Genomic DNA, 13426 nt, shown 5'->3' on the forward strand with positions numbered 1-13426 from the left:
GCAAGCCAGAAACCTAGGGGCCACCCTTGATTCTTAAGACAGAGAGCATTATTTGTTTACAATTCAGTCTTGCCATGGCTTCTCTGGGGCAGTTTAGTTCGCTGCCCCGCTGTCTCTGGGCTTTGTCTCCTAGTATCCTTCAAACGATGGTATATGAGTAGACGTTTCCTAGGCCCTGTCCAGCTAGAGGATTGCAACATACTTGTGTGTTTTGGCTTGGGCCCTTGGCCTCCTGCCACCCGCCTTGGAAGAGCTCACCCCCGTGTAACCATAGGTCCTAGAGTAAGAGACACATGGACCGACTATGACCTGACACAGAAATGTCCAACCAATCTGCAGACCTATTTAACAAGACAAAAAGATTACCGTAAGCCACTGAGAACTTGGGGTTGTTTGCTTTCAACATTGTGGTGGAAACCATCGAAGCTATTTGGATCTATTATAGAAACCCAATTAACGAAGCTCTCTTACACTGCCTTACCTGCTCCTTCAAGTCCTGTCTGTTTACCTCAGTTACATCTCTCGAATCCAGTCACTCCTCTCCATCCCCAGGGCCACCATGTTAACCCAAGCCATGGCGACTTTTTGCCCAGACCGCTGACATAACCTCCTGTCTGGTCACACGACCTCAGCTCTGGCCCCTTGGCATTCAGCTCTCCACCCCGCAGCCAGATTAACCTTTGAAAATGGCCAACCTCATTTTACAACTGGGCTGGGTTTCACCGCGATCTTGACCCGAGTGACTCTATTATTCTCACCTCGGCACAGATAACGAGGGGGCCTGCCCATCCACAGCGTCACTGTACCGCCTTTGACTCTATCCAGGTTAACTATTTCATTGTTAGCTCTCAGGGGAGAAAGCGGGTCCTGAGCCTTTGAGGAGGGAGGGTGGGGGGATAGTTTGTGTGTGTTGAGAGGTGATTCTCACTCCTGCTGAGTAAATGATGGGCGAAGTGCAGTGAGAAAGACCAGCTCCTCAGCCCGGGCCACCTTCACACACACACTTCAGCACGTTCCCCAACAGGTGCAGTCTGCAGGGACTGCGAGGTTCCCAGCTGGCTCTCTGATGCCTGCTGGGGCAGAGGTGGGGCAGTGTCTCCACGCCGAGGACGCTTCCCTCTACGTGGTTTCCACCAGCCAAGAAGTCTCTCTGGCCTCAGCCCTCCTGCTTCTTCTCATCACTTCCCTCCTCCCCACACAGGGGCCAGTTTATTATCTACTCATTTTAGGGGAACTTTATCCCCTTGATCTCTTCTGGCCATTGCCTTTTGATTCACTGAGAGCTCTGCTCTTACAAAACAAAGCTTGGGCTTTTACAACTGTTATCTCTGGAGTGAAAGCCAATGGTTGAACCTTGACCCTGTCTTTGTTTCTGCTACCCAGGAAAGCACCAGTCTTAATTTTCCCCAGGAAGAGATGTGCTGAGTTAGACATGCACAAGAAGAAAAGTACAGCAATACACGAATATATTTGCGAGTAGCTCAAGGCAGGATAATGCCCAGGCTCCTCCCAGGCTCCTCTCCCACTTAAAACTATTCAAGAGCTCCCTATCGACCTTAAGATAAAGAATACGACCTTAAATCTGGTCCCAAAGAGACTAAATGCTCTGGCTTTTGCCTTCCTCCCCAGCCGATTGTCCACCTGGAGGTTTGAACACCAGCCACTCCAGCCTGCTTTCTATACCTTCAGGGAGCTCCCTCTCCCATTGGGTCTTCTGTCTATCCACCCTTGGCTCCCACTCCTCCTTCCTCTGGGAAGCACCTCTAGACCCGCCCAGCCTCTGTGGCTCCTCTGTAAACTCCCTGAGCTTGACTCCTTTTATCCAAGGTGTTTCTTTCAGTTGCAGGATTATGAGATCACTATCTCTCTCCCTGAGTCTGTAAGTTGCTAGAAAACTGACACGTCCTTGCCTTTCTCACCATTGGTCTCCAGTGAACAAACGAATGAATGAAGTAGATGGATGAATGGATGGACAACAGGGATTGTAGTTACTCTTTAAAGATGATCTTGCAAGTTCTCTTTCCCATCTTGCAAGATGGCGGGCGAAAAAGCTGAGAAGCCGGATGCTAAGGAGAAGAAACCTGAAGCCAAGAAGGCTGATGCTGGTGGCAAGGTTAAGAAGGGTAACCCCAAGGCTAAAACGCCAAAGAAGGGGAAGCCCCACTGCAGCCGAAACCCTGTCCTAGTCAGAGGAATTGGCAGGTATTCCCGATCGGCTATGTATTCGAGAAAGGCCATGTACAAGAGGAAGTATTCAGCAGCTAAATCCAGGATTGAAAAGAAAAAGAAGGAGAAGGTTCTTGCTACTGTCACAAAACCAGTTGGTGGTGACAAGAATGGTGGTACCCGAGTGGTTAAACTTCGCAAAATGCCTAGGTATTATCCTACTGAAGATGTGCCTCGGAAGTTGTTGAGCCACGGCAAAAAACCTTTTAGTCAGCATGTGAGGAAACTGCGAGCTAGCATCACTCCTGGGACCATTTTGATCATCCTCACTGGGCGCCACAGAGGCAAGAGAGTGGTTTTCCTGAAGCAACTGAGCAGTGGCTTGCTACTTGTGACTGGACCTCTGTCCCTTAATCGAGTTCCTCTGCGTAGAACACACCAGAAATTTGTCATTGCCACCTCCACCAAAATTGATATCAGCAATGTGAAAATCCCCAAACACCTCACTGATGCTTACTTCAAGAAGAAGCAGCTGCGTAAGCCCAGACACCAGGAAGGTGAGATCTTCGACACGGAGAAAGAGAAATACGAGATTACAGAGCAGCGCAAGGTTGATCAGAAAGCTGTGGACTCGCAAATTCTGCCAAAAATCAAAGCCATTCCTCAGCTTCAGGGCTACCTCCGCTGTGTTTGCTCTCACGAATGGAGTTTACCCTCACAAATTGGTGTTCTAAATTTCTTACAAAGAACCTAATTAAATAACAGATCCATCTCAAAAAAAATAAATAAATAAAAAATAAATAAATAAATAAAGATGATCTTGCAACCCTAGTCTGGGTCCTAATCCAGTTTGGTCCAGCAGAGTGAACAATGAGCAGACCTGGCCTTACGAGTGGCCAGAATATATAACTGCCTATTTGGAATAATTTGAGATGGGAAAATTAAGTCCCTCTAAACCACCTGCCTCCACCCCTTGGAAATTTTAACGCTCAATGTTATTCCTTTGAGTTCAAGAATCTTCTACCAAAATTCAGATAACCCTAGGTGAGTCCAGTCTTCATGAACTCTATGGTAGGCAGCTGAATTCACAGCTGAGCCCGGGAAATCAGGGAGAGTGGGAGGGGGATCAAGAGAAATGGAGAGGTGAGGAGGGACACGGAGATCGTGAACGGGACCCTGGAAGAGAAGTCAACACATCAAAGCTGTCATCAGCCTCACGGACTTGCCAGGCTCTAATGCTTTTACTTTCATGCTTTGTGACCCAGCAAAAAGTCATTTCACTGTTTTGATTTTCTTGTTCCCAGGGAATAAAGATACAAAAACAAATAGGAGAAACTTCTTTAGGGGTAAATGGAAGCACATAGACGTAGAGCCCAAGTGTTTAGCATTTGAATATATCCACTTGGAAAGCTTCACTCATTCGCCTGTTTATTCATTAAAGAAACACTATTGTTGATCCTGGACCGGGCACTGTACTAGGCGTTAGAGACAGAATGAACAAAGCAGACACTGTTTCTCCCCCACAGAATAGTGGGGACTTTCCACAAGGGCTTTTAGAGAAAAAGACACATGTTCTTCTGGGTCTGCCCGGACTCCCATGGCTTATAACTTCCTGGAAATGTTAGTTAGGATGTGGAGATTTGGGGAAAGTTGGGGGTTATATTGTATTCTTAGGAGGCCCAGGGAGCTTTGAGGCAGGAAGGAAACAATATTCTCCTTTCCCATCTTTTTCTGTTTTGGTGACAGGACAGAGGACGATGAGGGGAGAGAGGGATGAGGGCTGGATGCTGGACTCCAGGAAATGTCATCATTGTGGTTTGAGTGACTCTGATGGCCTGATGCCCAGCCCGCAGCTTTGAAGCTTTGCTGCAAACAGAGGAAAGATGTCTGATCTGCAAAAGAGAGTTTAACTGGCTGGTGATGAGAATCAGTTAAATTTGTGGCACCTGATTTCCTTTATTCCCTGAAATGCAACTTCTACCCTTCGTCAATTACGTAAGCGCTGGAACCTTCACTTTCTAGCATCCTACCCTTAATGAAATTCCTTCTACTCCTTTTCTTACACATATCACACATCCTTCCCCGTAGGCCATCACAGAGGGCACGTACAGAATAAAGCCATTCTGCAATTTCAGTAAAAGCCATGTCATCTCCTAAAGCGTGCGTCGCTTTGAAAGATCAATATTCCTCCATTGGCAATTTCCCCTAACGTGGTTAGTTTAACAAAATGCAATTTGAAAAACAAAAACGTGAGAACAACTGCGTCCTTACAAGTCCTCCTTAATCTCCTGCCCTCCGACATTTCTTAGACTTTTTCATGTCCTACCTCATCGTTGGCTAAGTGAGAAAGCCGAGAAAATTTAAGAGGAAAGCGTGTGTGAGTCAGAAGCTCACCTTGAGCTGGCCGACGTGAGAATGGTGTGGAGGGAGGCCTGGGGCTCATTGGCAGGAGGGGAGAAGGGTCCCGGAGCCAAAAACTGGGCAGACGTCCACCTAAGAGGTCAAAAGCGAGTGGTTCTTTGTCACGCCTGCCCTCGCCAGGGTAATTATGAGGATTATGGGGATGAAGGTAGAGAGGTGGAGAAGGAGTCTCTTACTCTCTGGGAAAGGTGTCTGGGCTAAAGGGTTGAGGGTGGTTTACTGAGAGAAATGACTGTCCTCTTGCCCAGTGGTCCCGAGCTCCGTCCTGGGCTCCCCTGCCTGGCAAAAAGGACAAGCTTTCAAAAGAGCCGCTTACACACGCTCTACGTGCTTCCTCACCAGCCTCTCCCCATACCCACCTTTGCTCTGAAACCGTGTGGCCAGGTTACCGACAACCTCCATGTTGGCCAGTCTAATAGGCTCTTGGGTCTTTACGTCGCTTTGTCAGACACACTCGACCACCTTTTCCATCTTGAAGCTCCGTTGCCTCGTCATGGAAGACACCCCACTGTCCTTGTTTGTCCTATTGCACCAGCCCGTCTGTCAGTCTCTTCTGGCCCTCTCCTACTCCTCCGTCGTCACGCACCTGATTAGCAATGTCCCCGGGTTACTGGGGACCATCCTTGGCCCCTTGCATTTCTGTTCTCCTCTACCTAACCCAATAGCAAGTTCTATTTGCTTTCCTTCAGATACATCTGGGATGAGCCTGTCTCCCTGTGGCCTCCACCACAACCATCTGGGTCAAAGCTACCGTCATGTTTCTTGTGGTTGACCAAGCGGTCTCCTAACTGGTCCCACTACTGTCTCTCTTGCTTTCTCTCTTCTTCTCACAACAGAAATTTTCCACAGAGTATTCTTTGAAAGGCAAATTATTTACGCTGCTTCGCTACTTAAAATCTTTCAATGATGTTTCGTTGCCTGATAGATAAAGGCCAATGTCTTCTCCCAGTCCCCCAGGTACTGCCTCTTCTAGCCCCTCTTGACTTTATGACCTCATCCGTGTTTGTCTCCTGTCTCTCACTTTGTCCCAGGCACAAAGGCCATCCCTAAGTTCTTGGAATACACAAAACTCTTTTCTGCCCCAGGGCCTTGGTACCCACTTTTCCCTCTGCCTAGATCACTTTCCTCTATTGCCCGGTGTTGTCTTTGAGTTGTGACTCAGTCAAAATGTCGCCTCCTCAGGAAGACCTTCGCTGGCCACCCTATTCTCTGCCGTAGCCCTTATTTTCCTTCATGCACAAATCACCCTTTGCAATCGTTTATTCATTTGTTTATCGCAGCTCCCATTAGACCATAAGCATCCTAAGGACAGGGATAATAAACATCTGTCACTTATCCTTCATGCCTAGCGAAACACTCTGCAGATAACCCGTGCTCAAAGAATGGTTTTTGCATGAATGCATAAGGATAGCATCAATAACTAATACTCTGTCAGTAAGGGCTCTAGTCTTGATTACTGACCTATAGATACTTTTGTTGGTAAAACCTTTTTGGGAAATGCTTAAATAATCTGCGATTGACATCCTGCATTTTCTTAAGAGGTACTCAGAGAATTCCATGCTGCATTAATTTTCAAATAGAACAAAGCTACATTCCTTTAGAAGACATTGGAGCAGGACAATTTCTATGGGAAGACTCTTACCCCAGTGAAAACATTTTCTCGCAAGCAGGATATAAATGGAGTATCTTTGAGAGTAACACGGAAACTGAATTGACTCTCTATTGGCGACAAAGCAACAAGGATAAAGATAAGACTGAAGTGCTCTTTCGAGGAATAAAACTACAAGTCGCTATCAGTGAAAACTTCCAGTTTCTGACCACCATTCTCCACCCAAAGCCCCCAAAAAGTTACTTTGAAAGAACTCTGGGAGTCATCAAACAGGGGAAAAGATTATTTGAAGATGGAATCTGGTTTATTACTATCTCCCGACAACTTCTAAACTGGTGTAAGATGAAAATAAATTTTTCCAGTGGCAGCAAAATTTTCCACACAAATATGTCCACCATTCACCAATGATATCATCGGGCCATTTTGTTTCTTAGGACCGAACCCTGGGGAAAAAAAAGATCCATTACTGAGGATTGAGTGTTCTTCATTTTATGTCGTTTTTGCTCAGTTTCCAAACACTTCAATTTTTAGTGAGGTTTCCTAATAATTGAATGTCTGAACAACCAAAACATAACGATTATAAGTGCTTTTCTTGCTATTTGTAATATGCTTACAAGCATATTTCCTCTGATGTGTAAGATATAAAATTTCTGTTTCACTGTTTTTTTTTTATTTAATAAATTTTGCAGTCATAAAAATATTAGTGTCAGTGCCAATACTTTATTGTAAATCCAAAGTGATATGGACAACATGCCCACGTTGTTGTTTTGTTTCAGTTCTGCGATCACTATTGTCGCCTGGCTCCAGAAACCAGCAGTGGCCAGAGGGGGAGACAGGCCAGCCCTCGGGCACTCTGTCTGTTACGTGATGCTTCGCGCCGATTGGAAAGTTTGACCTTTATCGGGTTTGTTGACCACAGTGTTCCTAGCTTACTTGCTGCGATCTTGACCGGGCTGGTGTACCTGAGCCAAACTGAGGCCATGTGGCTTTTCGCCCAGAGGAAGAGGACAGACGTTCGCACGGCATATGGCAAGTGTCTCTCTCAATCACTACGTCACCCTATGGTGCGGGTGGCACTGGTACCATGTTTCAGCTGAGGACACTAGGCCTTCAAGAGGTTAAGTAGCGTCCCCAAGATCCCAAAGCCACTGAGTGTGGGAACCAAGAGCTGAGCCCACACCACTCTGACACCGAAGCCTTTTCGGCTCTGCCTCCCTAGCTCATGGCAGGAACCACCCGAAATTGTGTTTTTGCAAGAACACAGCCCCAGCCTTTCTAAGAGAAAAGGAAGAAGGGTTGAAGTGGTTTTGTGTTGTGCCAGAACACGGCGATGGAATTTCTGAGCCAAGTCCCCAGCTGCAGAGGGTGAAACAACCGAACTGGCCACTGTGCAGAGGTACCCTACCTTCTGCAGGGCGTTGCGAGCCCCATATAGAAGGGAGACTTGGGGCACTGGGCTGGCTCAGTCGGTTAGGCGTCCGACTCTTGGTTTCAGCTTACATCACGGTCTCACAGTCGGTGATTCTCTCTCTCCTTCTCTCTCTGCTCCTTGGCTCGTACGCATGCGTTCTCTCGCGCTCTCTCTCTCAAAAATAAATAAACTGTATTTTAAAAGCCGCCCCCCCCCAAAACAACAACAACAACAAAGCACAAATAAAATGGAGAATGGTCTTCTTTTTTTCACTCTTGCTTCCAAGGCTGGTTAACCCACTAGGAGAATGAGGAGAACCTTGTCTATAGGAACATCTGGGGAAGCTTTCCTCAAGTTCAAATTCCTGTAAAATTTTAACTGCAGGTGGTCCAGTTATTAAGTTGGATAACAAGTAGGGTGCCTGGGTGGCTCAGTCGGTTGAGCGTCCGACTTCGGCTTAGGTCATGATCTCACGGTCCGTGAGTTCGAGCCCCGTGTCGGGCTCTGTGCCGACAGCTCGGAGCCTGGAGCCCACTTTGGATTCTGTGTCTCCCTTTCTCTCTGACCCTCCCCCCGCTCATGCTCTGTCGCTGTCTGTCTCAAAAAAATAAATAAACTTAAAAAAAAAAATTAAGTTGGAAAACAAGTACTCCTGCTCTTCCTGCTAATACTACCACAATTATTGCTACTATGGGGTACGGTTTTCAGATACCTAACTCAACCGTCCTTGACTGGGGCTTTCTGGTGGATTCGTGATCTGCCGCGAACGTGGCAGGGTGTTCGAGACACCTCTGGTGTGGCAGTGTTGATGACAACTGAAAATGAAAGCTTACTGTTTTCAGTGTTCGGCACCACAGAGGTCACACTTTAGTGGGTACTGTGAATATTTAAAATAATTAAATTGAAATGATCACTGTATTTCATTAAAGTTGTGGGTTCTAACCTAGCAGGAACTTACTATCAACTTGCATTGGGACATGCTGTATGCTCTTTGCCTCAAATTGATTTTTCAATACAACTCACAGGTTTGTTTCAATCAGCACGCATTCTTTCAGGTTATTGTGTTCGCTTTTGTTGTAGACTTCCAATAGAAGTTAGTCGCTGCTAAATTGAATGGCTAAAACGTACCAGGAATAATTGACAAAACATTCATGGCTCGTTGAAGTAAAAATCCTTTGGAAATAGAATAAAACAATAGTATGCGCCGAAAAGTATCGTAAAACACAGTTAAATCTCTCCAAGGTAATGGCAAATCAGAGAGGCTGTCGCCTCTTGTATGTCACTCAATGCCTGCAATAAATGATATCAGCCTTTCTTAATCTAGGAGTTGATTTTAGCAAAGCAATTCAGCTCCATACCAAGTTGCAGTAAAATGCAAATGATTGTCAGGCCTTGTGCGTTTCCGGGTTTGTAGCTAAAGACTTAAGTGGAGTCCCACCAGGCCTTCCTGGCAACACTCAGTCAACATTTTAGGGAATTAAGTGCCAATAAATCAGAGATCGATTTAGGTTTGGGTTTAAGTTGTACACATGGAAGAAAAGTAGCACTGCTGTATTGGAGTTTTGGGTTTTTGTCTTTTATCGTCGAAACCGTGACATTTAAGGAATATGGCTCTGCTGACTTCTTAAACTGAGGGCTTTCGTTCTTTTTGCTTTTTCCAAAGGCACGACAGTTTATTCAGGCTGCTATCACCGCTCCTGTTCCCTGACAAGTTTAAAGAAACTGTATGTAAGCTACCAGCTCGACCCAAAGAGCTATTTTGTGACATAAAGTCTTTCTCAGCAAACCCCGGAAACAATTTAAAAGCATATCAATAAGGGAAATGCTCATAAAGTACAGAAGACCTCGGCGCCGTCTGATTAAGTAAAAGCAAAATTGCCGAATGATACGTATAATATTTCTAGAAAAAGAATCCTCTAGAGGCATGCATCCACGTACTCCAGACTGTAACAAGGACCCCGCGGGAAGAGGAGATCGCAACGGGGCGCAAAGGGGACGTGTCCGGGTCTTATTTTGAAGGTAGACATTAAGGAGCAGAGCAAAACCAGGTGCAAACAGGCCAACAAATAACCGAGAACCCCGAGGCTTCTGAATGAGTCGCAGCGTGTATTAGTTTGCTAGTGCGGCCTTAACGAAATAGCACAGATGGAGGGGCCGAAACAACAGAGATCTGGCTTCGCACGGTTCTGGAGGCTGGGAGTCGGAGACCAAGGTGTCGGCAGGCTTGCTTTCTCCGGAGGCCTCTCCCCGGCTCGCAGGTGGCCCTTCCTCCCTGTGTCCCCCGTGGCCTTTTCTCCAGATGGGCACTCATCCCCTGGGGGGGCTCTCCCTCTATGGACTCATATCCTTTGCTGAGAACACCAGCCATATTGGACCAGGGCCTGCCCTAAAGGTTCCACAGTAGCTTGGATCACGTCTTTGAAGATCCTACCTGCGTCCAGTCAACGTCCTGAGGTACCGGGGCTGAGGACTTCAACACATGACTTTGGCGGGTGACACAATTCGGCCCATAACACAGGGTGTTCGTTTTATTTCATTTGTTGTATGGGAATTAAGCCTGCTTCTATCAAATGCAACGCGATTTTGATTTTTATTTTTTTAAGGAGGTTTCATACCCAGCGTGGAGCCCAACGTGCAGTTGGAACTCACGACCCTGGGATCAGGACGTGAGCTGAGATCAAGAGTCAGACGCTCGGGGCATCTGGGTGGCTCAGTTGGCTAAGCGTCTGACTCTTGATCTCCGCTCAGGTCATGATTTCACCGTCGTGGGATCAAGCCTTGCATCGGGGCTTTGCACCCATGCTTGAGGTTCCCTGTCTCCCTCTCTCTCTGCTCCTCCCCTGTTTGCATGTGCCTCCTGCCCCCCCCCAAAAAAAAAAAAAGAAAAAAGGTCGGACGCTTAACCGACTGAGCCACCCAGGTGCCCCAAATACTAAACCATTTTAATAAACCACATGAGGAGTACAATTCTTCATGAACACATGAACATTGGTTACGCACTTACTTCAATGCATTTCCCAAACAATTTAAATTACAATTATAGGCTCACCGTGACTGATTATTTGAAACTTCAAGTATTTCCACTTCATACTCCAGACCGGCCTGTGTATATTCCACAGCATATTGGCTTTAACGACGGCCATGCAGTTCTGCACCAGAGAGAGACCAGACATACACCAGGGAGGACTTTGAACTTGTGTCCTGGTAAACCAAGTCTCAGATACTACAGCCCCCCTCAGCATCACACTAAAGAGCAACTTAAAGATTGTACGTCTCAACCCGGTCCTCAAATGCCATTTCTGTAAGGTGCCCTCCTTCCTGCTCCCATGGAACTTGGCTCGTATCTCCACTGTCCCGCTCATCAACATTATCCCGGGCTGCAGAATGCCCTGCTGGCCGTGTTCCAGGCTGGCTTGTGGGTAAGCCAAGCACAGGCTGTGTGTCACCACCTCTTTCTCTCCCTCAGCTTCTAGCAAAGGTGTGCCACACAGCAGGTGTTAGGAGTTGAATTGTATCCCCCACAAACTTACACGTTCAAGACCTAACTCCCAGCGCCTCAGAAGGTCACCATATTGGAAATAGGGTCATTACAGGTGCCATTGGTTACGGCGAGGCCATCCCAGAGTGATTCAGGATGACCGGCGTCCTCATAAAAAGGGCAGATTTGGACACAGACATGCCGACAGGGAGCCTACCACGTGGCCACCAAGACACGGACCGGGACGATGCTTCTGGAATGTCAAATCTTGCCAGCAGAAGCCAGAAGCCAGGAGACGGGCATGGAATAAATTCTCGCTGGTGGCCTCGGAAGAAGCCAGCCCTGCCAAGGCCTCGATCTTGGGCTTCTGGCCTCCGGAACCGTGGGGCGATCGATTTCTGTGTGTAAGGCGCCCAGTGTGCGATACTTTCCGGCACCTCGGGGAGACTGACTCCGTGCAGATCAGTCAATAGAGTGAAAAAGAGCCCGATGAAAACCGCCCACAGACAGCTGGCCTCACTGGGACCTGTGGTTGCCCTTCCTATAATTATCTGTGGAATCTGATTCTCTCCAGGTGCCTGTCCCCTTGCTGCGGTGTCTCCTGCCGACAAGACGGCACAGGCTCCTAAGTGACAGGAGGAAGGCTTATTTCTGGCATCGCGCAGGGCGCCTCCTTCTCCCTCCTTCTCCCTCCTTCTCCCTCCTTCTCCCTCCGGGGAAGCAAACATTTGTTTCTGAGTGCTGCTGAAGCTGTCCGTTGTTTAAAGGAAGGCCCATCCCAGGGGAGGGGTCAGACGGCAAGAAATGAGCTTTGCAGCGCAAACTTTTTTGCAGGCACCGATTTGTAAACAGCTCGGCCTGCGTTCCCGGGCCAGGCACGGGCTGTGCGGTGACACCCACTTCCTCCTCTCACGCTTGTTTATGGTCTCGGAGACCATTCTCAACGCCTTGCCGCCTCGGCTGCGGGTCTTAACGCGGAAGTGGGTCTCGGGGATCCCCAGAGCCGCTTGGGGAACTGAGATAGAGAACCAATCTGCACGTGTGGCTGATGCACATCCCCCATCCTGCGGGGTGCTAGGTCCTGACTATTCTGTGGCTTACAGTTCACGTATCCCAGCGGCCGTGGGTCAGACGCCACAAAGTCCCAGTTTTAATGTTTGCTTGCTTGTTTGTTTACTTGTTTGTTTATTTCACTCTGTATCGCTCAGGATTGTTCTGCAAATGCGTCCCTACGCACAACACGGCCAGGAGGGGTTCATCTGGAAAAGAAAAAGGAAAGGGAATCCACCTCCTTGGAGCAGGGCTAGCCTTCTGTGCAGACGTTAGCTCACTGAATCTCAACAAAGATAAAACCTGCTTGGAGACTAGGTATTTTGTCTCTGTTTTCACAGGGAGAAATTGACGTTTGAAGAAGTTAAATTGCATGCCCACGTTCATTCGACTCCCGGTAGGCCGGGGATTCACAAACCACATCTGCCTGACTGCCGGGCTGGTGCCTTGTCCACGTTACCAGCAGGGTTATGTAAAGGCTGGGCTGCTGTGCAGACAAGAAGCAGAAAAGCAGGCCAGGGATCAATGCTGTAAATGGGTATAAAGCAGAGCCGAGAGTTTCCACACAACCGAGGAACAGATTGCGGGCTCTCATCTGATAAGTAGGTCAGAGCAATTCCTCAGGAAAAAGAGACTTTCAGAGAAATTTGCTACAGTGGCCTTTTATAGTTATGGCATCAATACAGTCATGCCCGACGTCTCCCACCACTCAGGAGCTGTCTGATCTCCCTCCCTCGGAAACCGGGGGCCACGATGGAGCGGGTTCAGTCGTGGAAGGGAGCGTGGGCAGCGCAGGGAGGGGAGTCACAATTACTGGAGGCAGGGTGCCAAGGAGACGCCAGGCCAGAGTTAGAATGGACAGGCCAGGGCGGGGTCTCCAGGCCACATGGGTTTGGGCCCCGGGGGGGTCTGTGTGCCTGCGCGTACACACAAAGGCAGATGAAGGAGCCAGTGCTTGGGAAGGTCAAAGCAGATGGAAATAGGGGAGGTCTGGACTCATCCCCGACCCAGAGGCAATCTGCTTACGTGCTTTGTTTAAGTAACACCTTTGGGTGCACATATGAAGACATACAAACAGGCATAAACATTTTCCAGCTGGCCATTTTTTACATCATCGCTCGCTTTTAAAAAGAAATGTTTATTTATTTTTGAGAGAGCAAGCATGAGCAGGGAAGGGGCAGAGAGAGAGTGACACAGAGAATCCCAAGCTGGCTCCGCACAGAGCCCAACGTGGGGCTCGATCCCACGAACCGTGAGATCATGACCTGAGACGAAATTAAGACTCAGATGC

General features: G+C 47.9%; 1 pseudogene; it reads left to right on the top strand.

Moving 5' to 3' along the window:
• The first annotated feature begins 2018 nt into the window (after positions 1-2018).
• On the top strand, positions 2019-2965 carry LOC125934085 (60S ribosomal protein L6-like; annotated as a pseudogene).
• The last annotated feature ends 10461 nt before the right edge of the window (positions 2966-13426 follow it).

Source organism: Panthera uncia, assembly GCF_023721935.1.
Source record: "Panthera uncia isolate 11264 chromosome A1 unlocalized genomic scaffold, Puncia_PCG_1.0 HiC_scaffold_16, whole genome shotgun sequence".
Taxonomy (NCBI): domain Eukaryota; kingdom Metazoa; phylum Chordata; class Mammalia; order Carnivora; family Felidae; genus Panthera; species Panthera uncia.